Source organism: Palaemon carinicauda, chromosome 20, assembly GCF_036898095.1.
Source record: "Palaemon carinicauda isolate YSFRI2023 chromosome 20, ASM3689809v2, whole genome shotgun sequence".
In the NCBI taxonomy this organism is placed as follows: Eukaryota; Metazoa; Arthropoda; class Malacostraca; order Decapoda; family Palaemonidae; genus Palaemon; species Palaemon carinicauda.
Window position 1 is genome coordinate 11,219,246 of NC_090744.1, and position 25,012 is coordinate 11,244,257.

At 41.7% G+C, this 25,012-nt stretch overlaps 1 long non-coding RNA gene across 4 annotated transcripts in view; it reads right to left on the minus strand.

Moving 5' to 3' along the window:
- The window catches only part of LOC137660142 (uncharacterized), a 44,501-nt gene extending 25,011 nt beyond the window's left edge, over window positions 1–19,490 (minus strand). Inside the window, exons 1-2 of one of the 4 annotated variants that reach the window (XR_011047624.1) lie at window positions 19,453–19,490; window positions 5,482–5,856 (exon numbers count right to left, since the gene is read on the minus strand). This is a non-coding gene — a long non-coding RNA (uncharacterized lncRNA). The remainder of the gene's footprint in view (window positions 1–5,481; window positions 5,857–19,452) is intronic. The other 3 variants (XR_011047622.1, XR_011047623.1, XR_011047625.1) reach the window with 3 other exon arrangements.
- Between the last annotated feature and the right edge of the window lie 5,522 nt (window positions 19,491–25,012).

A 25,012-nucleotide genomic window follows, 5' to 3' on the forward strand; every position in this document is an offset into this window, starting at 1 on the left:
GAGAAGGTAGCTCGTTTTTGGCTAGAAAACCAAGCTGTAAAGAACATGTAGCCATTTCAGATGAAAATCCGATGTTCCTGCTGAAGGCGTGAATCTCACTGACTCTTTTAGCTGTGGCCAAGCAAACCAGGAAAAGAGTCTTTAAAGTGAGATCTTTAAAGGAGGCTGAATGTAGTGGCTCAAACCTTTCTGACATAAGGAATCTTAGTACCACGTCTAAATTCCAACCAGGTGTAGCCAAACGACGCTCCTTCGTGGTCTCAAAAGACTTAAGGAGGTCCTGTAGATCTTTGTTGTTGGAAAGATCTAAGCCTCTGTGACGGAAGACTGATGCCAACATGCTTCTGTAACCTTTGATAGTGGGAGCTGAAAGAGATCTTTCTTTCCTCAGGTATAATAGGAAGTCAGCTATTTGGGTTACAGAGGTACTGGTCGAGGATACTGATACTGACTTGCACCAGTTTCGGAAGACTTCCCACTTCGACTGGTAGACTCTAAGAGTGGATGTCCTCCTTGCTCTAGCAATCGCCCTGGCTGCCTCCTTCGAAAAGCCTCTAGCTCTAGAGAGTCTTTCGATAGTCTGAAGGCAGTCAGACGAAGAGCGTGGAGGCCTTGGTGTACCTTCTTTACGTGTGGCTGACGTAGAAGGTCCACCCTTAGAGGAAGAGTTCTGGGAACGTCCACTAGCCATTGAAGTACCTCGGTGAACCATTCTCTCGCGGGCCAGAGGGGAGCAACTAACGTCAACCTTGTCCCTTCGTGAGAGGCGAACTTCTGCAGTACCTTGTTGACAATCTTGAACGGGGGGAATGCATATAGGTCTAGATGTGACCAATCCAGTAGAAAGGCATCTATATGAACTGCTGCTGGGTCCGGGATTGGTGAGCAATATATTGGGAGCCTCTTGGTCATCGAGGTTGCGAAGAGATCTATGGTAGGCTGGCCCCATGTGGCCCACAGTCTCTTGCACACATTCTTGTGTAGGGTCCATTCTGTTGGAATGATTTGTCCCTTCCGACTGAGGCAATCTGCCATGACATTCAAGTTGCCTTGGATGAACCTCGTTACTAGAGAAAGGTTTAGATCTTTTGACCAGGTGAGGAGGTCCCTTGCGATCTCGTACAACGTCATAGAATGAGTCCCTCCTTGCTTGGAGATGTACGCCAAAGCCGTGGTGTTGTCCGAGTTCACCTCCACCACTTTGCCTTGAAGGAGGGACTTGAAGCTTTTCAAGGCCAGATGAACTGCCAGTAGCTCCTTGCAGTTGATATGTAACGTTCTTTGATTCGAGTTCCAAGTTCCCGAGCATTCCCGACCGTCTAATGTCGCACCCCAGCCCGTGTCCGATGCGTCCGAGAAGAGAACGTGGTTGGGGGTCTGAACAACCAGGGGCAGACCCTCTCTGAGGCTGATACTGTCCTTCCACCAAGTCAGGGATGACTTCATCTTCTCGGAAATGGGGATCGAGACCGCTTCTAGCGTCTTGTCCTTTTTCCAGTAAACAGCTAGGTGAAATTGAAGGGGACGGAGGTGTAGTCTCCCTAATGAAACGAACTGTTCCAGGGATGATAGCGTCCCTATCAGACTCATCCACTGTCTGACTGAACATCGTTCCTTTTTCAGCATGTTCTGGATGCATACCTGGGCTTGACTTGTTCTGGGGGCCGACGGAAAAGCCCGAAAAGCTTGACTGTGAATCTCCATCCCTAAATACACAATAGTTTGGGATGGGACCAGTTGAGACTTTTCCATATTGACCAGGAGACCCAATTCCTTGATCAGATCTAGAGTCCACTTTAGATTCTCCAGACAGCGACGACAGGAAGCAGCTCTTAGAAGCCAGTCGTCCAAATAGAGGGAGGCTCTGATGTCCGCTAAATGAAGGAATTTGGCTATATTCCTCATCAGCCTCGTAAACACAAGAGGAGCTGTGCTTAGGCCAAAGCACAGGGCTTGAAATTGGTAGACAACCTTTTCGTAAACGAATCTCAGAAAAGGTTGGGAGTCTGGGTGGATGGGGACGTGAAAGTATGCGTCCCTTAGGTCTAAAGAGACCATCCAGACTTCCTTTCTGACCGCTGCTAGAACGGACTTTGTGGTCTCCATGGCGAACGTCTGCTTTGTGACAAAGACATTCAGCGCACTGACGTCTAGCACCGGCCTCCACCCTCCTGTCTTCTTTACCACTAAGAAGAGACGGTTGTAGAAGCCCGGGGATTGATGGTCCCGGACTTTGACTACCGCTCCCTTTTCTAGTAAGAGAGACACCTCCTGCTTCAAAGCTCGTCTCTTGTCTTCCTCTCTGTACCTGGGAGAGAGATCGATGGGAGACGTTGCTAGAGGGGGTTTGCGTACAAACGGGATCTTGTACCCTTCTCTGAGCAACTTCACAGATTGTGCATCTGCGCCTCTTTTCTCCCAGGTCTGCCAGAAGTTCTTGAGTCTGGCTCCCACTGCTGTCTGAAGAAGGAGGCAGTCAGACTCTGCCTTTAAAGGACTTGGTACCTTTCTTCTTCCCACGTCTCCCTTCGACACGAGCACCTCCTCTGCTGGAGGCTCTGCCACGAAAGGGCGGAATGAATCTGGACGCTGGAGTGTCCATCCTGGGTCTTGACAAGGTAGGCAAAGGGGTGGCTTTGTGGGCAGAGGACGCAACCAGGTCATGGGTGTCCTTCTGAATCAAAGAGGCAGCAATCTCCTTAATCAAGTCCTCTGGAAAAAGGCACTTTGAGAGAGGAGCAAAAAGAAGTTCTGATCTCTGACACGGTGTTACTCCAGCTGACAGGAAAGAGCAAAGGTTCTCCCGTTTCTTGAGGACCCCGGATACGAACGAAGCCGCAAGCTCACTAGATCCGTCACGTATGGCCTTGTCCATGCAGGACATTATGAGCAAGGAAGATTCCTTGTCAGACGGGGAGATCTTCCTGCTCAAAGCTCCCAGACACCAGTCCAAAAAGTTAAAGACCTCGAAGGCTCTAAATACTCCTTTCAACAGATGGTCTAGGTCCGTAGGAGACCAGCATATCTTAGAGCGTCTCATGGCTAGCCTGCGGGGAGAGTCTACCAGACTTGAGAAGTCGCCCTGGGCAGAGGCAGGAACTCCCAAGCCGAGAACTTCTCCCGTGGCGTACCAGACGCTCGATCTGGAAGAGAGTCTCGCAGGGGGAAACGTAAACGCTGTCTTCCCTAGGTTCTTTTTGGACTGCATCCAATCTCCTAAAACTCGTAAAGCTCTCTTGGACGAGCGGGCGAGGACGAGTTTCGTAAAGGCAGGCGCGGATGACTGCGTACCTAAAGCAAACTCTGACGGAGGAGAGCGTGGAGCCGCAGACACAAACTGGTCCGGATACATCTCTTTGAACAGAGCAAGAACTTTTCTAAAGTCCAAAGAGGGTTGCGTGGTCTTGGGCTCGTCAAGGTCCGTATGTGGGTCATCAATGTGTGCCGCGTCGTCATCATCAGAGAGTCCATCATCTGAGAATTGAGGAGGAAGCGGCAAAGGAGTAGGAATCGGCTGGTCAGCTGAGTCCGGCAGCACGGGTGCACGCGTGACTGAACCGGACGCAACGTCATGGAACTGTTGCCCAGTCTGTGAACTGGCAACAACCATAGCAGCGCGGGGACGCATAGCGTCTACTCCAGACTGTCTAGTCTGATGTGGGCGAGCAGAGGTAACCACACTGGGTTGCGGAGGTTGACGCACCGCGTCAAAACAAAACAACTTAGACTGTTGTTGTACCTCGCGAACGTCAACAGAAGGTTCCGCGCGTCGCTGAACGTCAACATGCGGCTGGCAGGGTACACTGGAACGCATGGGTGGCGGGACTCTCTCAGCTGGAGTGCGGCAGAAGGTCGCCTCAGCGTCCACAGGACGCACAACCGTGGGTGGTTGTAGGCTAGAGGTTGGTGCAGCGTCAACCTTCTCCGCACGAAAGTCCTGCATCAATGACGTTAACTGAGACTGCATGGTCTGCAGCAAAGACCACTTAGGGTCTACAGGAGCAGGTGCGGCAACAGACGGTGTGACTGCATGATGCGGTACCGCTTTGCCTCTCTTAGGAGGTGAGCAGTCGTCGGAAGACTGCAGCGAGTCCGAACTGACCCAGTGGCTACAACTGGGCCGTTGGACTTGCGCGGAAGGGACCGACTTGCGCTTAAGAGGCCGCGAGACCTTGGTCCATGGTTTCTTACGAGAAACCTCTTCCGCAGACGAGGAATAAATGGGCTCTCTCGTCTTTGTGTGGGTGGGGCGATCTTGGGTAGATACGCCCGAAACCACGGAGGGAACGTCTGTTCGCTGATTAAAGCCTCTCGAACCCTTTGGTCGTACGACATTGCTTCTCCCCTGGACTTGGGAGCTTGCAAGAGGTCCCGGACTGGGAGGACGACAGGCACGAACAGACGAACCCTCAAGCGCAACACTATCCACAACACTATCACTCACTTTATCACTACCCACTGCACTCTTACACTTCAGCTCCTTGACGTCTGCCATGAGCTGGTTACGGTCACTAGCCAAGGACTCGACTCTCTCACCCAGAGCTTGGATGGCACGCATCATATCTGCCATCGAAGGTTCTTGAGTGCTAGAAGGGGGATCAGGAGCAACCACTACAGGGGAAGGAATAGGTTGTGGGGCATGAGGAGAGGAAAATTCAACGGAGCGAGACGAACTTCTCCTGACTCTATCTCTCTCTAGCCTACGTGTATATTTCTGGAATTCGATAAAATCGAATTCCGAAAGCCCAACGCATTCCTCACATCGATCTTCCAATTGACAGGTTTTATACCGACAATTGGAACAAACAGTGTGAGGATCGATAGAGGCCTTCGGAAGACGCCTTGAACAGTCCCTAGCATTACACTTCCTGAATTTAGGGACTTGAGAAGGGTCAGCCATTTTGAATAAGTCAAAGGGGAATTCAAAAACTATCCAAAGTCATCAACAAATAATCCGATATCAACAAAAGAATGCAAGGATGTATTGAAGATAAAGCCTGCAAAGCGAAAGCTCAAAACTAGAAATGTGTACTTCACCAAAAAGTTGTGAAAACCAATCCAGTTAGCAACAGCGAATTAGTAGGTCTTGCCGGTGGCACGACAGAGAGAAAATTGAGTTCTGTGTTTACATTGAGTACTGAGTACCTGCCTGACAGATGGCGCTGTTGAAGTACACCCCCTACCTGCATAGCGATCGCTGGCGGATTTTGAACGTAGAGTTTTCTGTCGAGCAGCAGAGCTGCAGCTTATATAATCACCGGCTAAGTTTAATATTGAAAAATAGTTTGAACGGCCTTTCCACCTTTACTCAAGTCATACACCTATTAAAAGGTCGATGATTTGTACTCATGTAGGAACAAATACGTTTCTCTCATGAAGACATTTGACATAAAATGTTACAATTGAAAACCTACATTTCCAAAGGGAAGCAAGCAAAAAGATACGACATGACCTGACCTAACCTAAGGTGGGCATCCTTACCTACAGGGGGTTCTGTCCACTACCACCACCCTTAAGACTTGGTGTCCTTACTTAACTTACCCTAAGGTAGGCTGTATTCCTGTGTTGTTTCCTCAGTCTGTTTTCCTTCAGAAACATGGTTTTAGACGAATCTTCTTTAGGAAAGTATGACTTCCTGACAGTAATGGACATCAATTCTGTTCAAAACAGTCATGATCACCCCAGTAATAGTTCTTATTCTATGCAAGAGGGAAATGCAGATATATTCGGCATGACAACAGCAACAAAATCCTCACCAACCATGATAATAAGGATGACTTCCACTGAGGCCTCTGTCGATCATTTTCTGGGGCTTCATCAATATCATCTTCTTGGAAGTAGCAGTGTCTACAGGACCTAAAGAAGACAAAGGTTGTAGCTTAGCTAGTAGTAATAGTAGTAGTAGTAGTAATAATAATAATAATAATAATGATGATGACAACAACAATTGTTCCACAATAATGGACATAACATCTCTAGAAATAAGCGTAGATGACTGGCAAAAAAAATGTCACATGACAGAAAAAAAAAAAGTTCTGCTTGGTGACTTGGATGGCGACTGCAAGCGGCAACCAGTTCTGGCACTATAGAAAGTGGGATATTACTGTCTGAAGGCATAGAATTTGGATAATTTTATTCAACTGTAGAACCTAGGTTATGATTAGTCTCCAGCAATAGAATATTCTTCTTCACGCAAGGGGTTAACTACTGCACTGTAATTGGTCAGTGGCCACTTTCCTTTTGTTATGGTAAGCAGCTCTTTTAGGAGAAAGACACTCCAAAATCAAACCATCGTTCTCTAGTCTTGGGTAGTACCATGGTGTTGCACTGACTTGGGTTAGAGTTCTCTTGCTTGAGGGTACACTCAGGAACACTTCTATCTTATTTCTCTTCCTCTTGTTTTGTACAAGTTTTTATAGTTTTAGGAAATATTTATATCAATGTTACTGTTTGTTCTTCATGAGTCTTTTTATCGTTTATTTATGACATATTTGTTTTTGATGTTGTTAATAGTTTATATATGACATGTCTGTTTTGACATTGTTACTTATTTTAGAATGATTTATTGTTAATTTGTTCTCTTCATTTATTTATTTCCTTTCCTCACTGGGCTATTTTTCCCTGTTGGAGCCCCTGGGCTTATAGCATCTTGCTTTTCCAACTAGGGTTGTAGCTTAGCAAGTAATAATAATAATAATAATAATAATAATAGGTTTAAAATACTCTATCCATTACAATTTCCTAACTAATACCAGGGTAAAATTTTACTGTATTGTAGTACAATAATGAAGAAAATAATAAACATCTCTGGTGTAATTATAGGGGGTTTGAACAATTCCGATGAAAATAGGCTATATGGCAGATATCCTTACTTTTTAAAACTCTAAAAGTTATGACTGACAAACCACATTTCTAAAGAGAATCAAAGATAAGGTTATAACCAAATGTAGGATTCACATCATAACCTAATGGGTAACACTACAACCATTTCGAATAGTTTTAATTTTGGGGGATGCGAGAGAAAAATTTATTCACACAAAAGTAATTCTTCTTCAAAATATTCAACATAAAAAAAGTCTATAACTGTTTGAGGTAAGAGGAAAGAACCATTAAATTGCCAATGTTTGAACTCAAATTAGTCAACTTGATTCAATATCAATCTGTAACTATAGTTGAGGGTAAAACTCTTAAACATTTAATCGGGTCCAATTTCCTAAATTATGTACAGAACACACCCCTTGGACCAACATAACTTTAACTTGTCCCAAGACAAGTCGCAACCCTAGGTTTAGCGGTATGTTGATAGTAAGGAAGCCAGTAGGCGTGAGTAGGGTAATGTTACACCCTGTTAGATAAGGATACGGCTCCTAGTTAGGTTAGGTGGGGAACCTGGCTTTATTTTCCATTTCATCGGGTAACTATTTTAACCCTTTTACCCCCAGGCTATTTGGAAATTTCCAACCCTTAACCCCTAGGGGGTTATTTTTTCCCAGCACATTTTACTGTATATTTTTTTTAAATTGCTCTAACAGGCTTAATTTTTGTCATAGAGAGGTCAGGTTGGTCTCATTCTCTTGAAAAATGCCTGAATTTTCTCAAAAAATTATCAAAAATATGAAAAAAAAATATTTATAGCATTTTTTTGTAAGGACGTACCGGTACGTCCATGGGGGTAAAGGGATGGCTTTTGTGAAACGTACCAGTACGTCCATGGGGGTAAAGGGATGGCTTTTGTGAAACGTACCAGTACGTCCATGGGGGTAAAGGGATGGCTTTTGTGAAACGTACCAGTACGTCCATGGGGGTAAAGGGATGGCTTTTGTGAAACGTACCAGTACGTCCATGGGGGTAAAGGGATGGCTTTTGTGAAACGTACCAGTACGTCCATGGGGGTAAAGGGATGGCTTTTGTGAAACGTACCAGTACGTCCATGGGGGTAAAGGGATGGCTTTTGTGAAACGTACCAGTACGTCCATGGGGGTAAAGGGATGGCTTTTGTGAAACGTACCAGTACGTCCCTTGGGGGTAAAAGGGTTAATATACAAGGTAATCAAATTCCAAGTTTTTATACAGTAATTGATAATTAATGCTTGTATTAGCCCACGGGGCAAATCCGCATAGCAAAACATATTCCACTTGCAATGAGATATTGAATTGCGTGCGAAGAAAAAATACAGCAAAGCAAAAAAACCAATTAATCATTAGGTTATTATCATTATTAATTGCTAAGCTACAACCCTAGTTGGAAACGCAGAATGCTATAAGCCCAGGGGCTTCAACAGGGAAAATAGCTCAGTGAGGAAAAGTATAGAAAAAATTAAATATTTTAAGAACAGTAGCATTAAAACAAATATCTCCAATATAAACTATAAAAACTTTATTAAAACAAGAGGAAGAGAAATAAGATAGAATAGTGTGCCCGAGTGTACCCTCAAGCAAGAGAACTCTAACCCAAGACAGTGGAAGACCAAAAAACAGAGGCTATGGCAAAACTCAAGACTAGAGAACATTTTAATGTTGACCAGGCTGACATGAGTCTTTTTATAGTTTATATATGACATATCTGTTTTTGACGTTGTTAATAGTTTATATAGGACATACCTGTTTTGACGCTGTTACTGTTTTTAGAATGATATAGTGTTAATTTATTCTCATCATTTATTTATTTCCTTACTTCCTTTCCTCACTGGGCTATTTTTCCCTGTTGGAGCCCTTGGGCTTATAGCATCTTGCTTTTCCAACTAAGGTTGTAGCTTGGCTAGTAATAATAATAATAATAATAATAATAATAATAATAATAATAATAACAACAGTTTGATTTTGGAGTGTCTTCTTCAAGAAAAGTTGCTTACCAAGAGAAAAGTGGGCACTGAACAATTACAGTACAGTAACCCCTCGGGTGAAGGTGTTAATTAACACAATGAACACTGTTACGAATGACTCCATAGAAAATGGGATGGAAAGTCTCATTTCCTATGCACCCAGAAGTCCTTGCAAACAAAATCTCCAGTGTTTTGACTATGTTTCCTTACTATTTAAAGGTTTAAAGGCCGCTCATGCATGGCAGAGGCAAGGGACAGTGACACTGACCTAGAGACTGACCATATATACTTATAATTAGCGCCCAAGCACTCCCTCTACCCAAGCTAAGACCGAGGAGGGCCAGGCAATGGCTGCTGGATACACCTATAGGCTCCCCCCATAAACCCACATCCATAGCTCACAAGGATGGTGAGGTTACAGCACCAAAGAAACTAACGACTTTGAGCGGGATTCGAACGCCAGACCAGTCAGGGACGTTACCACATTGGCCACCACAACTGTTTTAATTACAGTGACCTTTTTTATAACAATGACTGGTTTTTTATGATGACGAATGGTGGGAAAAAAGTTAAAAAAACATCAAGGTAAATATGTGATACTTTAATTTCTAGCCAAATACAAGAGCCATATATCTTTCCTACTTGGTATCTTAAATTCTATGCATTTCTGACCATGATTATTGGGGCAAAACACCCCGAGTTTTTGAACAATTATGGGAGACCCCAGTAGGAAACCAGTGTTTTTGAGGTGGTGAAATGCTTTAACAAGTGATTTGCAGCAGTAATAATGATCAGAAATTCAAAATATGTTATTTTGATAATAAAATAAATTTTTGAATATACTTACCCGGTGATTATAATAGCTGCAGCTCTGCTGCTCGACAGAAAACTCTACGGAAAAAATCCGCCAGCGATCGCTATGCAGGTAGGGGGTGTACTTCAACAGCGCCATCTGTCGTCCAGATACCCAGTACTCATTGTAAACAAAGAACTCAATTTTCTCCTCGGTCCACTGCGTCTCTATTGGGGAGGAAGGGAGGGTCCTTTAATTTATAATCACCGGGTAAGTATATTCAAAAATTTATTTTATTATCAAAATAAAATTTTTCAATATTTAACTTAGCCTGTGATTATAATAGCTGATTCACACCCAGGGGGGTGGGTAGAGACCAGCAATATATGTTTACATTATTATGAGCTAAGGATTTTTTATTTCATTTTAGAAGTTATCAAAATAACAAAAACAAAATAAATAGGTACCTGGTAAGGAAGTCGACTTGAACAATTACTCTGCCTTTTTAAGTACGTCTTCCTTACGGAGCCTCGCGATCCTCTTAGGATGCTGAGCGACCCCTAGGATCTGAAGTATGAAGGGTTGCAACCCATACCACAGGACCTCATCAAAACCTCTAATCTAGGCGCTTCTCAAGAAAAGAATTTGACCACCCGCCAAATCAACCAGGATGCGAAAGGCTTCTTAGCCTTCCGGACAACCCAAAAACAACAATAAAAACATTTCAAGAGAAAGATTAAAAAGGTTATGGAATTAGGGGATTGTAGTGGTTGAGCCCTCACCCACTACTGCACTCGCTGCTACGAATGGTCCCAGAGTGTAGCAGTCCTCGTAAAGAGACTGGACATCCTTAAGATAAAAAGACGCGAACACTGATTTGCTTCTCCAATAGGTTGCGTCCATTATACTTCGCAGAGATCTATTTTGTTTAAAGGCCACTGAAGTTGCGACAGCTCTAACTTCATGTGTCCTTACCTTCAGCAAAGCTTGGTCTTCCTCACTCAGATGTGAATGAGCTTCTCGTATTAACAGTCTGATAAAATAGGATAAAGCATTCTTTGACATAGGCAAAGATGGTTTCTTAACTGAACACCATAAAGCTTCTGACTGTCCTCGTAAAGGTTTAGTTCGTCTTAGATAGAACTTAAGAGCTCTCACAGGGCATAAGACTCTTTCTAGTTCATTTCCAACCATATTCGATAGGCTTGGAATATCGAACGATTTCGGCCAAGGACGAGAAGGTAGCTCGTTTTTGGCTAGAAAACCAAGTTGTAGAGAACATGTAGCCGTTTCAGATGAAAATCCGATGTTCCTGCTGAAGGCGTGAATCTCACTGACTCTTTTAGCTGTGGCTAAGCAAACCAGGAAAAGAGTCTTTAAGGTGAGATCTTTAAATGAGGCTGATTGTAGCGGCTCGAACCTTTCTGACATGAGGAATCTTAGTACCACGTCTAAATTCCAACCAGGTGTAGCCAAACGACGCTCCTTCGTGGTCTCAAAAGACTTAAGGAGGTCCTGTAGATCTTTATTGTTGGAAAGATCTAAGCCTCTGTGACGGAAGACTGATGCCAACATGCTTCTGTAACCTTTGATAGTGGGAGCTGAAAGAGATCGTTCTTTCCTAAGGTATAAAAGGAAGTCAGCTATTTGAGTTACAGAGGTACTGGTCGAGGATACAGATACTGACTTGCACCAGTTTCGGAAGATTTCCCACTTCGATTGGTAGACACTAAGGGTGGATGTCCTCCTTGCTCTAGCAATCGCCCTGGCTGCCTCCTTCGAAAAGCCTCTAGCTCTCGAGAGTCTTTCGATAGTCTGAAGGCAGTCAGACGAAGAGCGTGGAGGCCTTGGTGTACCTTCTTTACATGTGGCTGACGTAGAAGGTCCACCCTTAGAGGAAGCGTTCTGGGAACGTCCACTAGCCATCGAAGTACCTCGGTGAACCATTCTCTCGCGGGCCAGAGGGGAGCAACTAACGTCAACCTTGTCCCTTCGTGAGAGGCGAACTTCTGCAGTACCTTGTTGACAATCTTGAACGGGGGGAATGCATATAGGTCTAGATGTGACCAATCTAGGAGAAAGGCATCTATATGAGCTGCTGCTGGGTCCGGGATTGGTGAGCAATATATTGGGAGCCTCTTGGTCATCGAGGTTGCGAAGAGATCTATGGTTGGCTGGCCCCATGTGGCCCAAAGTCTCTTGCACACATCCTTGTGTAGGGTCCATTCTGTTGGAATGATTTGTCCCTTTCGACTGAGGCAATCTGCCATGACATTCAAGTTGCCTTGGATGAACCTCGTTACTAGCGAAATGTTTTGACCTTTTGACCAGGTGAGGAGGTCCCTTGCGATCTCGTACAACGTCATAGAGTGGGTCCCTCCTTGCTTGGAGATGTACGCCAAAGCCGTGGTGTTGTCCGAGTTCACCTCCACCACTTTGCCTTGAAGGAGAGACTTGAAGCTTTTCAAGGCCAGATGAACTGCCAGTAGCTCCTTGCAGTTGATATGCATTGTCCTTTGACTCGAGTTCCAAGTTCCCGAGCATTCCCGACCGTCTAATGTCGCGCCCCAGCCTGTGTCCGAGAAGAGAACGTGGTTGGGAGCCTGAACAGCCAGGGGCAGACCCTCTCTGAGGCTGATACTGTCCTTCCACCAAGTCAGGCAAGACTTCATCTTCTCGGAAATGGGGATCGAGACCGCTTCTAGCGTCTTGTCCTTTTTCCAGTAAACAGCTAGGTGATATTGAAGAGGACGGAGGTGTAGTCTTCCTAACGATACGAACTGTTCCAGGGATGATAGTGTCCCTATCAGACTCATCCACTGCCTGACTGAACATCGTTCCTTCTTCAGCATGTTCTGGATGCATAACTGGGCTTGGCTTGTTCTGGGGGCCGACGGAAAAGCCCGAAAAGCTAGACTGTGAATCTCCATCCCTAAATACACAATAGTTTGGGATGGGACCACTTGAGACTTTTCCATATTGACAAGGAGACCCAATTCCTTGGTCAGATCTAGAGTCCACTTTAGATCCTTCAGACAGCGACGACTGGAAGAAGCTCTTAGAAGCCAGTCGTCCAAATAGAGGGAGGCTCGGATGTCCGCTAAATGAAGGAATTTGGCTACATTCCTCATCAGCCTCGTAAACACAAGAGGAGCTGTGCTTAGGCCAAAGCACAGGGCTTGAAACTGGTAGACAACCTTTTCGTAAACAAATCTCAGAAAAGGTTGGGAGTCTGGGTGGATGGGGACGTGGAAGTATGCGTCCCTTAGGTCTAAAGAGACCATCCAGTCTTCCCTTCTGACCGCTGCTAGAACGGACTTTGTGGTCTCCATGGAGAACGTCTGCTTTGTGACAAAGACATTCGGCGCACTGACGTCTAGCACCGGCCTCCACCCTCCTGTCTTCTTTGCCACTAAGAAGAGACGGTTGTAGAAGCCCGGGGTTTGATGGTCCAGGACTTTGACTACCGCTCCCTTTTCTAGTAAGAGAGACACTTCCTGTTTCAATGCTCGTCTCTTGTCTTCCTCTCTGTACCTGGGAGAGAGATCGATGAGAGATGTTGCTAGAGGGGGTTTTCGCACAAACGGGATCTTGTACCCCTCTCTGAGCAACTTCACAGATTGTGCATCTGCGCCTCTCTTCTCCCAGGTCTGCCAGAAGTTCTTGAGTCTGGCTCCCACTGCTGTCTGAAGAAGCTGGCAGTCAGACTCTGCCTTTAAAGGACTTGATTCCTTTCTTCTTTCCACGTCTCCCTTCGGCACGAGCACCTCCTCTGCTGGAGGCTCTGCCACGAAAGGGCGGAATAAATCGGGACGCTTGAGTGTCCATCCTTGGTCTAGCTGACAAGGTAGGCAAAGGGGTGGCTTTGCGAGCAGAGGACGCAACCAGGTCATGAGTGTCCTTCTGTATCAAAGAAGCAGCAATCTCCTTAATCAAGTCCTCTGGAAAGAGGCACTTAGAAAGAGGAGCAAACAGAAGTTCGGATCTTTGACAAGGTGTCACTCCAGCTGACAGGAAAGAGCAAAGGTTCTCACGTTTCTTGAGGACTCCGGACACGAACGATGCAGCAAGCTCATTAGACCCGTCACGTACGGCCTTGTCCATGCAGGACATGATGAGCAAGGAAGTCTCCTTCTCTGTCGGAGAGATCTTCCTGCTTAGAGCTCCCAGACACCAGTCTAAAAAGTTGAAGACCTCGAAGGCTCTAAATATCCCTTTCAAAAGGTGGTCTAGGTCCGAAGATGACCAACATATTTTCGAGCGTCTCATGGCTAGCCTGCGGGGAGAGTCTACAAGACTTGAGAAGTCGCCCTGGGCAGAGGCAGGAACTCCCAAGCCGAGAACTTCTCCCGTGGCATACCAGACGCTCGATCTAGAAGAGAGTCTAGCAGGGGGAAACGTAAAGGCTGTCTTCCCTAGACTCTTTTTGGACTGCATCCATTCTCCTATCACTCGTAAAGCTCTCTTGGACGAGCGTGCGAGGACGAGTCTAGTAAAGGCAGGCGAGGATGACGGCATACCTAAAACAAACTCTGACGGAGGAGAGCGCGGAGCCACAGACACAAACTGGTCCGGAAACATCTCTTTGAACAAAGCTAAAACCTTTCTAAAGTCCAAAGAGGGTTGCGTGGACTTAGGCTCGTCAAGATCCGAATGTGGTTCATCAACGTGAGCAGAACCATCATCATCCGAAAGTCCATCATCCGAGTATTGAGGAGGAAGCGGCAATAGAGTAGGTAACGGCTGGATAGCTGAGTCCGGTCGCACGGATGCATGCGTGACTGAGCCGGCCGCAACGTCATGGAACTGTTGCCCAGTCTGTGAGCTGGCAACAACCATAGCAGCGCGGGGACGCACAGCGTCTACTCCAGACTGTCTAGCCTGATGTGGGTGAGCAGTGGCAACCACACTGGGTTGCGGAGGTTGACGCACCGCGTCAAAACAAAACAACTCTGACGGTTGTTGTACCTCGCGAACGTCAACGGAAGGCTCCGTGCGTCGCTGAACGTCAACATGCGGCTGGCAGGGTACACTGGAACGCATGGGTGGCGGAACTCTCTCAACTGGAGTGCGCAAGAAGGTTGCCTCAGCGTCCACAGGACGCACAACCGAGTGTGTGGTTGGTTGTAGGCAAGAGGCTGGTGCAGCAGCAACCTTCTCCGCACGAAAGTCCTGCATCAGAGACGTTAATTGTGACTGCATGTTCTGCAGCAAAGACCACTTAGGGTCTGCAGGAGCAGGTGCGGCGACAGACGGTGTAACTGTCTGAGGCGGTACCGCTTTGCCTCTCTTAGGAGGTGAGCAGTCATCGGAAGACTGCAGCGAGTCCGAACTGACCCAGTGGCTACAGCTGGGCCGTTGGACTTGCGCGGAAGGGACCGACTTGCGCTTTAACGGTCGTGAGACCTTGGTCCATGGTTTCTTGCGAGAAACCTCTTCCGCAGACGAGGTATAAATGGGCTCTCTCGTCTTTGTGCGGCAGGGGCGATCTTGGGAAGATGCGCCCGGTACCACGGAGGGAACGTCTGTTCGCTGATTAAAGCCTCTCGAACCCATTGGTCGTACGACATTGCTTCTCCCCTGGACTTGGGAGCTTGCAAGAGGTCCCGGACTAGGAGGACGACAGGCACGAACAGACGAACCCTCAAGCGCAACACTATCCACAACACTATCACTCACTTTACCACTTCCCACTGCACTTTTACACTTCAGCTCCTTGACGTCCGCCATGAGCTGGTTACGGTCACTAGCCAGGGACTCAACTCTCTCCCCCAGAGCTTGGATGGCACGCATCATATCAGCCATCGAAGGTTCCTGAGTGCCAGAAGGGGGATTAGGAGCAACCACTACAGGGGAAGGAATAGGTTGTGGGGCATGAGGAGAGGAAATATCAACAGAACGAGAGGAACTTCTCCTGACTCTATCTCTCTCTAGCCTACGTGTATATTTTTGGAATTCGATAAAATCGAATTCCGAAAGCCCAACGCATTCCTCACATCGATCTTCCAATTGACAGGTTTTATCCTGACAATTGGAACAAACAGTGTGAGGATCGATAGAGGCCTTCGGAAGACGCCTTGAACAGTCCCTAGCATTACACTTCCTGAATTTTGGGACTTGAGAAGGGTCAGCCATTTTGAATTGGTCAAAGGGGAATTCAAAAACTATCCAAAGTCATCAACAAATAATCCGTAATCAAAAAAAGAATGCAAGGATTTATTGAAGAGAAAGCCTGCACAGCGAAAGCTCAAAACTAGAATAGTGTACTTCACCAAAAAGTTGTGAAAACAAATCCAGTTAGCAACAGCGAATTAGTAGGTCTTGCCGGTAGCACGACAGAGAGAAAATGGAGTTCTTTGTTTACAATGAGTACTGGGTATCTGGACGACAGATGGCGCTGTTGAAGTACACCCCCTACCTGCATAGCGATCGCTGGCGGATTTTTTCCGTAGAGTTTTCTGTCGAGCAGCAGAGCTGCAGCTATTATAATCACCGGCTAAGTTAAATATTGAAAAAAGCACAAGATAATCAGTTGGAAATATATATGGTTCATGTAAGTGGCTGCAAATTAGGGTAGTTTGTAGCGCTACGGCCAAGCGTCCTAATTTGCTTATTATCGCTCCCAGTTTATAATATTCCCATTTTCTATGAATGAAAACGGATCTGGCCGTCACCCTACAAAGGCTCCATATACAGCGATTTTGAAAATTAATCATGTAAGTACACATGGATTTCAGTATTTAACTATGTAGTTAATTATATTGTTGTGTAAGGGGGGGTCTGGGGGGGTGAAGCCCCCTGGGTAAGGACACGGCTTTAAGCATAGGTTAGGTGGGTTTTTTAAGTTAGTTTCTCCCGCCAAAATAGTTTTTGGAACGACGGCCACAGTTCAGAATATTCCCGTTTTCTATGAGCTCGATTTTAGAACGACGGCCACAGTCCACCCCACTTATAATATTACCATTTTCTATGAATGAAAACGGATCTGGCCGTCACCCTTCAAAGGCTCCATATTCAGCGATTTCGAATATTAACCATGTAAGTACACATGGATTTCAGTATTTAACTATGTAGTTAATTATATTGTTGTGTAAGGGGGGGGGGGACCCCCCCCTGGGTAAGGACATGGCTTTTAGCATAGGTTAGGTGGTTTTTTTAAGTTAGCTTCTCCCGCCAAGATCGTTTTTAAAACGACGGCCACAGTTCAGAATATTCCTGTTTTCTACGAGCTCGATTTTAGAACGACAGCCACAGTCCACCCCACTTTATAATACAGTATTCCCATTTTCTATGAATGAAAACGGATCTGGCCATAACCCTACAAAGGCTCTGCAAATTAAAGTATAGTTATCTATGATTCACTCCACGTCCTTTTAATGATTTTTGTTCCACCATGGCTCGTTATGCTCGCAAAATTAACATTACCTCATTGCTCTTATGGTTTTCTGCTTAGCCGTGGCTCGCTACGCTCGCAAAATTAACATTACTTATATGCTCCTATAGTCTTGCAAGCAAACGGTGAGTGTTTTTCTCATGATCGATTGCCGACACTGATGAAATTACACTACATTTTGAAAAAAATTACACCAACTTACAAAATGGATTGCATTTCCCTCTTGGAAATATTTTTCTGTGATGGTGGTAAAGCTGATATTGAAGAGGAGAGAGAGAGAGAGAGAGAGAGAGAGAGAGAGAGAGAGAGAGAGAGAGAGAGAGAGAGAGAGAGAGAGAGAGAGAGAGAGAAAAGCATTGTAGATCAACATCTGGGAACTTGTGCATAAATATCTGGAAGCTCGTAATTGGTTTAAAACCCCAGGTAATGATTATGTCATACAAAAAGCACACCTGGCAAAAGCAAATTCAAGGAACATAATCGCTCGCTTACGACGTCATAATCCAAAAAAATTTATTTTTGAGTTATCCATACAGACATATTCATCTTCAAATGCTGATTTTTTTGGCAAAAGTTTCATAATTGTAGCTAAAAAATTAATCGCTACAGGCGCTAAATTTCCTAACGACATACATTAATATAATAGTGTTTTAATTGATTAAAATGGCTCGCCTGAAAAATAGCTATTTTTGAGTTATGACGACGACGTCGCAAACGAGCGATATGCACAATAACTCACCATCAATGGAATTAGAGTAAGAAATAACCTTCACATTTTAATCAACCAAAGTGAATATAAATATCATAAATTAGAATGATCCACCGTATATCTTAAGGTGTCCTGAACATAACTGATGATAATCTATAATGCAAAACCATAGCTTTTTAGGTATGGTAGTTGACCCACCATAACTCCGAAAACTAGATTTCTGACAGATATCATTAGAAATATTAAAAGCATCTATTTAATACATTCCTGTTTGAGATATTTATGGGTTCAGCTGTTACCAAGTTGTGGAATGATCTTCCTAATCGGGTATATAGTTGAATCAGTAGAACTTCAAAAGTTCAAAGTTGGAGCGAATGTTTTCATGTTGACCAGGCTGACATGAGTCTTTTTATAATTTATATATGATATATCTGTTTTGACGTTACTTTCTTTTAGAATGATTTATTGTTAAATTATTCTCATCATTTATTTATTTCCTTTCCTCACTGAGCTATTTTTCCCTATTGGAGCCCTTGGGCTTATAGCATCTTGCTTTTCCAACTAGGGTTGTAGCTTGGCTAGTAATAATAATAATAACTGTTCTGATGTAAATACATGTGGGGAAGCCTTTATTTACAAATTTTTGGTGGTTTAAGGTTCCAAAAGTTATGACTGAGAAACCACATTTTATTAAAATAGAATTAAAATTCAGAACACCTTGTAGCCTTAGGTTGAGGTGATCCTGAATTTTTCCTCTATTTCATTAAAATGTGTTTTTTCAGTCATAACTTTTGGAACTATAAACCAACTGAAATGTGTAAATTATTGGTTTCCCACAAGTCTTTACACCAGAATGGTGAGGCTTTGTATATCAGCGTCCAGTTCCACCCATGTGGATTAAAAATGGACATCAACTAACCTAAATTTTCCCCCCTAACCTAACCTACTTACCTAACGGGGGCCGTTAAGTTAGACATAATAATACATACAGGTGGCCGCTATCATACATACATCCCTTAAAAATATAAAAAATATCTATACACAAAATTCCTGTTTTTAAAACCAGAAAAAGATATTAAACTAAAAAATATACTGGGCCCAGAAACACTTCATATATTCTTCACTGGGAATATTGTTACAGTAAATATTAGCCCAATGGACTGGTACTACAGTAAATATTTACCCAGCCAAGCGTCCCAACCAACAACAAAGGCTCCAGGATTTCTTAAGTCCTTCTAAAAGGGAAATGGCCTTTTAGAAAAACAATTAGTACATAAAAATAAAACCTAAAAACAAAAAAGAAAAACTAAATATCACATCAGCCATGAAATCTATAATGAAAATTACGAAAACTTTTTAGTTGAACGAAACATTTTACTAGGCTACGCATGTTGGTGTTTAGTAATAGCCGTGACCTAATATCTTACTTAAATAGCTAGAATGAGGCTAAAAATGCTAATTAATCATATCAAAATTACCAGAAACTAAGATAATCAACGAAATTATAAAAATTACGACATATTTAAGCCGAAATACGATATAACAAGACAATTATGGCTTGGGGGTTTTGGGAAGCAACCGGCTATTGCTTACAAATACGGCAATTTTAACAAATAAACTCAATGTTATAACTGTTATCACAACCATAAGTTAAAGTTTATTAGTAAATTAATATAATTACACAAAAAACAAGGATAACATGCTATAATTAATTAAATAATGGATAATAACTTACATGTAGACAACTTAAATGCACAATTTCACACAAACTTTGTTCCAAATGCCACGTTTTCCCATTACGTTCAGGTTCAGGTGTTTTCCTTTACATCGGCTCATCTCTTTTTTTACCTTTTTAATTACATTTCTTTGATTTTATTTTACTTTTTTTCACATTTGGTATATCTATTCTTTATTTTTTTTTCTATTCATATCTAAGTTAAAACAATTCCTATTATTTTCATCTGTTCTTCTTCATTTGGCTACTGAAATTATTTAGTTTTTATCTCTCTTTACAGAAGTCTAGCATCATCACAGAGAAAATTATCTGAAATTTTTGTGACTCTAATATGAATGATAATAAGTTATATATAATAATGATGGGTATATTAATTATCATTTATTACCTGATAAGCTACAACTTTAGTTGGAAAAGCAGGATTTTATAAGCTCAGGGTCTCCAACAGGGAAAATACCCCAGTGAGGAAAGGAAAGAAGGAAAAATTAAATATTTTAAGAACAGCAACAACACCAAAATTAACATTTCCTACATAAACTATATAAAAAAAAACAAGAGAAAGAGAAATAGGATAGAATAGTACGCACGAGTGTACCCTCAAGCAAGACTCTAATAGGAACAATAATAAGTTATATATAATAATAATGTGTATACTAATTATTATTATTATTACTTGCTAAGCTATAACCCTAGTTGGAAAAGCAGGATTCTATAAGCCCAGGGGCTCCAACAGGGAAAATAGCCCAGTGAGGAAAGGAAAGAAGGAAAAATTAAATATTTTAAGAACAGCAACAACACCAAAATAAATATTTCCTATAAAATATAAAAAAACTAACAAAACAAGAGAAAGAGAAATGATAGAAGAGCGTGCCCAAGAGTACCCTCAATCAAGAGAACTCTAACCGAAGACAGTGGAAGACCATGGTATAAAGGCTATGGCATTACCCAAGACTAAAGAACAATGGTTTGATTTTAGTGTCATTCTCCTAGAAGAGCTGCTTACCATAGCTAAAAAATCTCTTCTACCCTTACCAAGAGGAAAGTAACCATTAACAATTAGAGTGTACTAGTTAACCTCTTGGATGAAGAAGAATTGTTTGGTAATCTCAGTGTTGTCTTGTGTATGAGGACAGAGGAGAATCTGCAAGGAATAGGCCAGACTATTCATTGTATGTGTAAGCAAAGTAAATATGCGTAGTATATTGGTATTAGCATTAAGTATTAGTGATTGTATCTGCTTCCTCTTGTCAGTACAGGAGTGAAGCTTCAGAGGAAATACTCTGTATTATTGTTGTATTTAGTTTCCTAATATATGTTTCCAATTCAGATTGGAGTTTATAAAATGTCACATTAATTTGTATGTATTTTCTTCTATGAAGCAACTCTTACACCACATTTGCCTTGTTGATTTTATCTTGGCACTTATTATTATTATTATTATTATTATTATTATTATTATTATTATTATTATTATTATTATTACTGTTGTTTTTGTTTTTGTTATTATTATTATTATTATTATTATTATTATTATTATTACTGTTGTTTTTGTTATTATTATTATTATTATTATTATTATTATTATTATTATCATTATTATTGTGGAGAATTTTTATGTGAATGGCTGAGTGGGAACTTAGTCCAGGAAAGTCTCCCTACGGCAATTACCCAAAGCTCAACAGGGGAGGATAATGAGCACTTACTCTCGGGACACAAACGCCCTGCTAATACTTTACTGCCATAGTTCACTAACCATCACTCTTTAAATACAAAAGGGGGAAATTTTACTGTCCAGAGGCCGGAGAACTCCACACGTTAATTTTGAAATAATTTATGGCCTACTCTAGCTTTGTCAGGGCTAGAGTCATCTCACTCTAAGGCTCTGTTTCGACTCCGTCCCAGTGACCCCAGTGAGATGCTGTACAGGTATCTTACGTTAATGCAATTAGAGACAATAAAAAAAAGGGGGAACAGTGGAGTATAAAAGTATAAAGTAAAGTTAAATGGGGATCTTCACCTTCAAAGCACTAAGTTAAAGAGCGTACACTCGCTGATACCAACTTACCTGTTTAGAGTAGGTTACTCTCAACACCTTGGGTACTTCTGACCCGTCCTAGTATAAATTGGTAAAATTCATATAATGTGGTTAAAGATACCAAAATGTGTAATCTATTCCAAATGATTTATTACAGAAAAAGGGGATGGAAATAACTTGATGATTTTAACACAACAAAATTAAAAATTGGAAAAAAATATCAATAACTCAATTATAAGTTTTACATGTGATAAAATGAATAAGTGAATTTACAACAAAAAACTTGAAAACGTTAAACGGAATTAACACGTGGATTAAACCTCAAGCAGAATAAATAAGTCAAAACATTCTGATCAACAATTTGTGCGGTAGGATGCTGTGAGGTCCCAACATGTGGTCAGTGACCTCAAGCAATTACCAAGATCAAAAAAATATGAATACATTAATTTCCATGCACGCAGCCCGAAAGATGTAATGCCAAAATAATACCTAAACTTAACTTATGAGAAATTGAAACTTATCTAAAGGGGGAATGGCCATTAGTTGAACTCACAAGATTTTTATATGTTGTGGGCGCCCGTGTCCTAAATGTGGCGGTCTTCAGTTTGCTCACTAGGCCTACAGCACTTATTCTGTAGAGTCAACGGCCCCCTCCAAGCTCTCCAACTAGCCCCCAAGACTGGAACCGACGTGCTGTAGAATTAGCAGCTATGCACTAACACTGGTCATCTGCTTGACCTCTTCTACGACGTATTCTTGGCTAGCTATTGTGTAAGGGGACAGGCTAGTGATGGAGAGTGGGAGCACGAGGTTGACATTGGAGCCTGACTGGGAAGCTCCGGTTCGTACCGTGGCCTGTATGTTTGTGAGGTCGAGTTCAGGTCAGCTGCGTCCTCCTTCCTTCCCAAAAAAAAGCGTATCTCGGTGCGTAGGCCTACAGTCTTGAGGTGCCAACTCTCATTTAGGACAGGCTAAAAAATCTTGTGCCTTGTGAATTTCAAGCAACACACTTATTTAGAATACAAGGAGAAATCTTGCAACTCCAGGGGGCAAAGATAATCCTAATTCTAAACAACTGGCATACAGAATAAAAATGAAACTAAAAGGTAATTTAGCAAGTCGGGCTTACGTGTGTGGACAACCATACCTCCTAGACTAGCAGACTTGAGTTGTAATTAAGAGATTTAAAATACTGTACCTAAATACTTACGGTAGAATAATGTATACAAACAACACAAAAGTATTAATCTTGGGACACTCGCTTAAGAAAGAGACATTACTCACATTTTTCCCTGCCGTGACGTCACGAACAATAACAAAGTCTACGTATAAACTATGAAGAAGAAGAGTAGTGAAGAAAATTCTTCACAATTATTATAATTATTACTATTACTACTACTACTATTATTATTATTATTATTATTATTATTATTATTATTATTATTATTATTATTATTATTATTATTATTATCATTATTATTATTATTATTACAAGCTAAACTACAACCCTAGTTGGGAAGGCAGGATGCTATTAGCCCAAGGGCTCCAACATTGAAAAATAGCCTAGTGAGGGAAGGAAACAAATAAATAAATAAACTACAAGAGAAGTAAAAAATCAACCAAAATAGAATATTTTAAGAACAGTTACATTAAATTAAATCTTTCATCTATAAAATATAAGAATTTAATAAAAACAGGAGGAAGAGAATTGAAATAGAATATTGTGCCCGAGTGTACCTTCAAGCATAGCCATAAATTGATACCTGGCCTACAGTGGTAACGAGTTTGCCTAGCATTTGCATGACAGCAGATCAATCCCCGCCCAGGACCGTGAGTTTAAGCTGTTTACTGGGGAGGCCACCGCTGTGGTTAGGCGCCACAGTCGGCTGTTGGGCTTGCCAGACTGACGTTCTGGTGAGTATTTATTCTACTGGAACTGAAACCAGGCACCTTTAGCTATCAGTCCATATTCTTAAAAAAAAAACAGCATTTTTGTACAATACACTTTTATAAATATGTTTTCTCTATAGCCTAGTATCTATTTATTCTTCATTATTTTTTCTTTTTTATAAATTCTCTCATTTTTGATAAATTAAAATGTCTTTTGGAAGTCAATTACTATTAAAATTTACTGATATATATTCTGTAGGCCTATGTGCTAAATCATCTTTTCTCTCACATTGGTTTGATATATTTTTTAAAGATAATTGACCAAGGATCTTTAAAAGCATTACACTTTCGTTTATAATCTTGGCTTTTATATCTACATTGTCTATTCTTACTGCAACAGAATGTTTCCTTAATTCTCTTTTCGTCCTCCGCGTAAAATTTCAAGTATATCATATACTTTTATTTTGTCCATGTCTTTTTTTGTGAAATGATTTTATTTGCAGTCTATTCTCACTGCATCAAAATTACGCCCTCTTGATTATCTTTTCATATTCCATGTGAATTTCCAAGTATACTGTCCATTTATTCTTTTCTTTTTGTTGATATTATTATTATTATTATTATTATTATTATTATTATTATTATTATTATTATTATTATTATTATTATTATTATTATTATTATTATTCCTGATCATTCTCCACGCAATTATAATGATAACGAATTCGCCTTGCATAAGCTTTTCGCTTTCTTTAAGGACTGTTTCCCTGCTCCTGTCACACATGAAAAAATAGCCTAGTGAGGAAAGGAAATAAGGATATAAATAAATGATGAGAATGAATTAACAATAAATCATTCTAAAAACAGTAACAATGTCAAATATAAACTATTAACAACGTCAAAAACAGATTTGTCCTATATAAAATATAAAAAGACTGGCTCTTTATCAAATCCACATCATCTTAGAAACACTGAAGAGGTTATTAATGTGGCTGGGACCACGGTAAGCGTCTCTTTAAATGAAGGTGGAACTGAAAACAGAGTAATAATTTTATATTTACTTTAGTCTCCCCATAATAGAGCAACATCCTTTATAGAAAACGTTACTTACTAATAATTGAATATATACTATACTAAAAAGTCTTTGCGCGTCTGATTTAAACTATAAATTTCAACCTTTAAACCCTTACTACAGTGTATTTCACGCACTAAATAACATTAGTTCATAAATTATAATCTATTATAAATAAAAATACACAGCAAGTATTTCATACGGTAAAATAAAAACTATAATTTCATAATCCAAGGCAAGTTTCTTGGTCTTACGGCTAGCGATTTGCTTTGAACAATGCAGCCATCAAGCTGGATATAATATGAGAGGGAGCTTCAGATTAAATAAAAAGTCAGAAGTACTATAGTTCTGATCTGGCGTTTATTATTCTTGATATATGCGTGTTTTATAAAATAACCAGTGAATAGGGCTAGCGTACAGAAACAACAGACACTCGGCTAGCATACAGAAGCAACAGATACTCGGTCAGCATACAGAAGCATCAGACATTCGGCTAGCAATAGCATGCAGAGACAACTGACACCCGATTAACATATAAAAATAGCAAACACTCGGCTAGCATA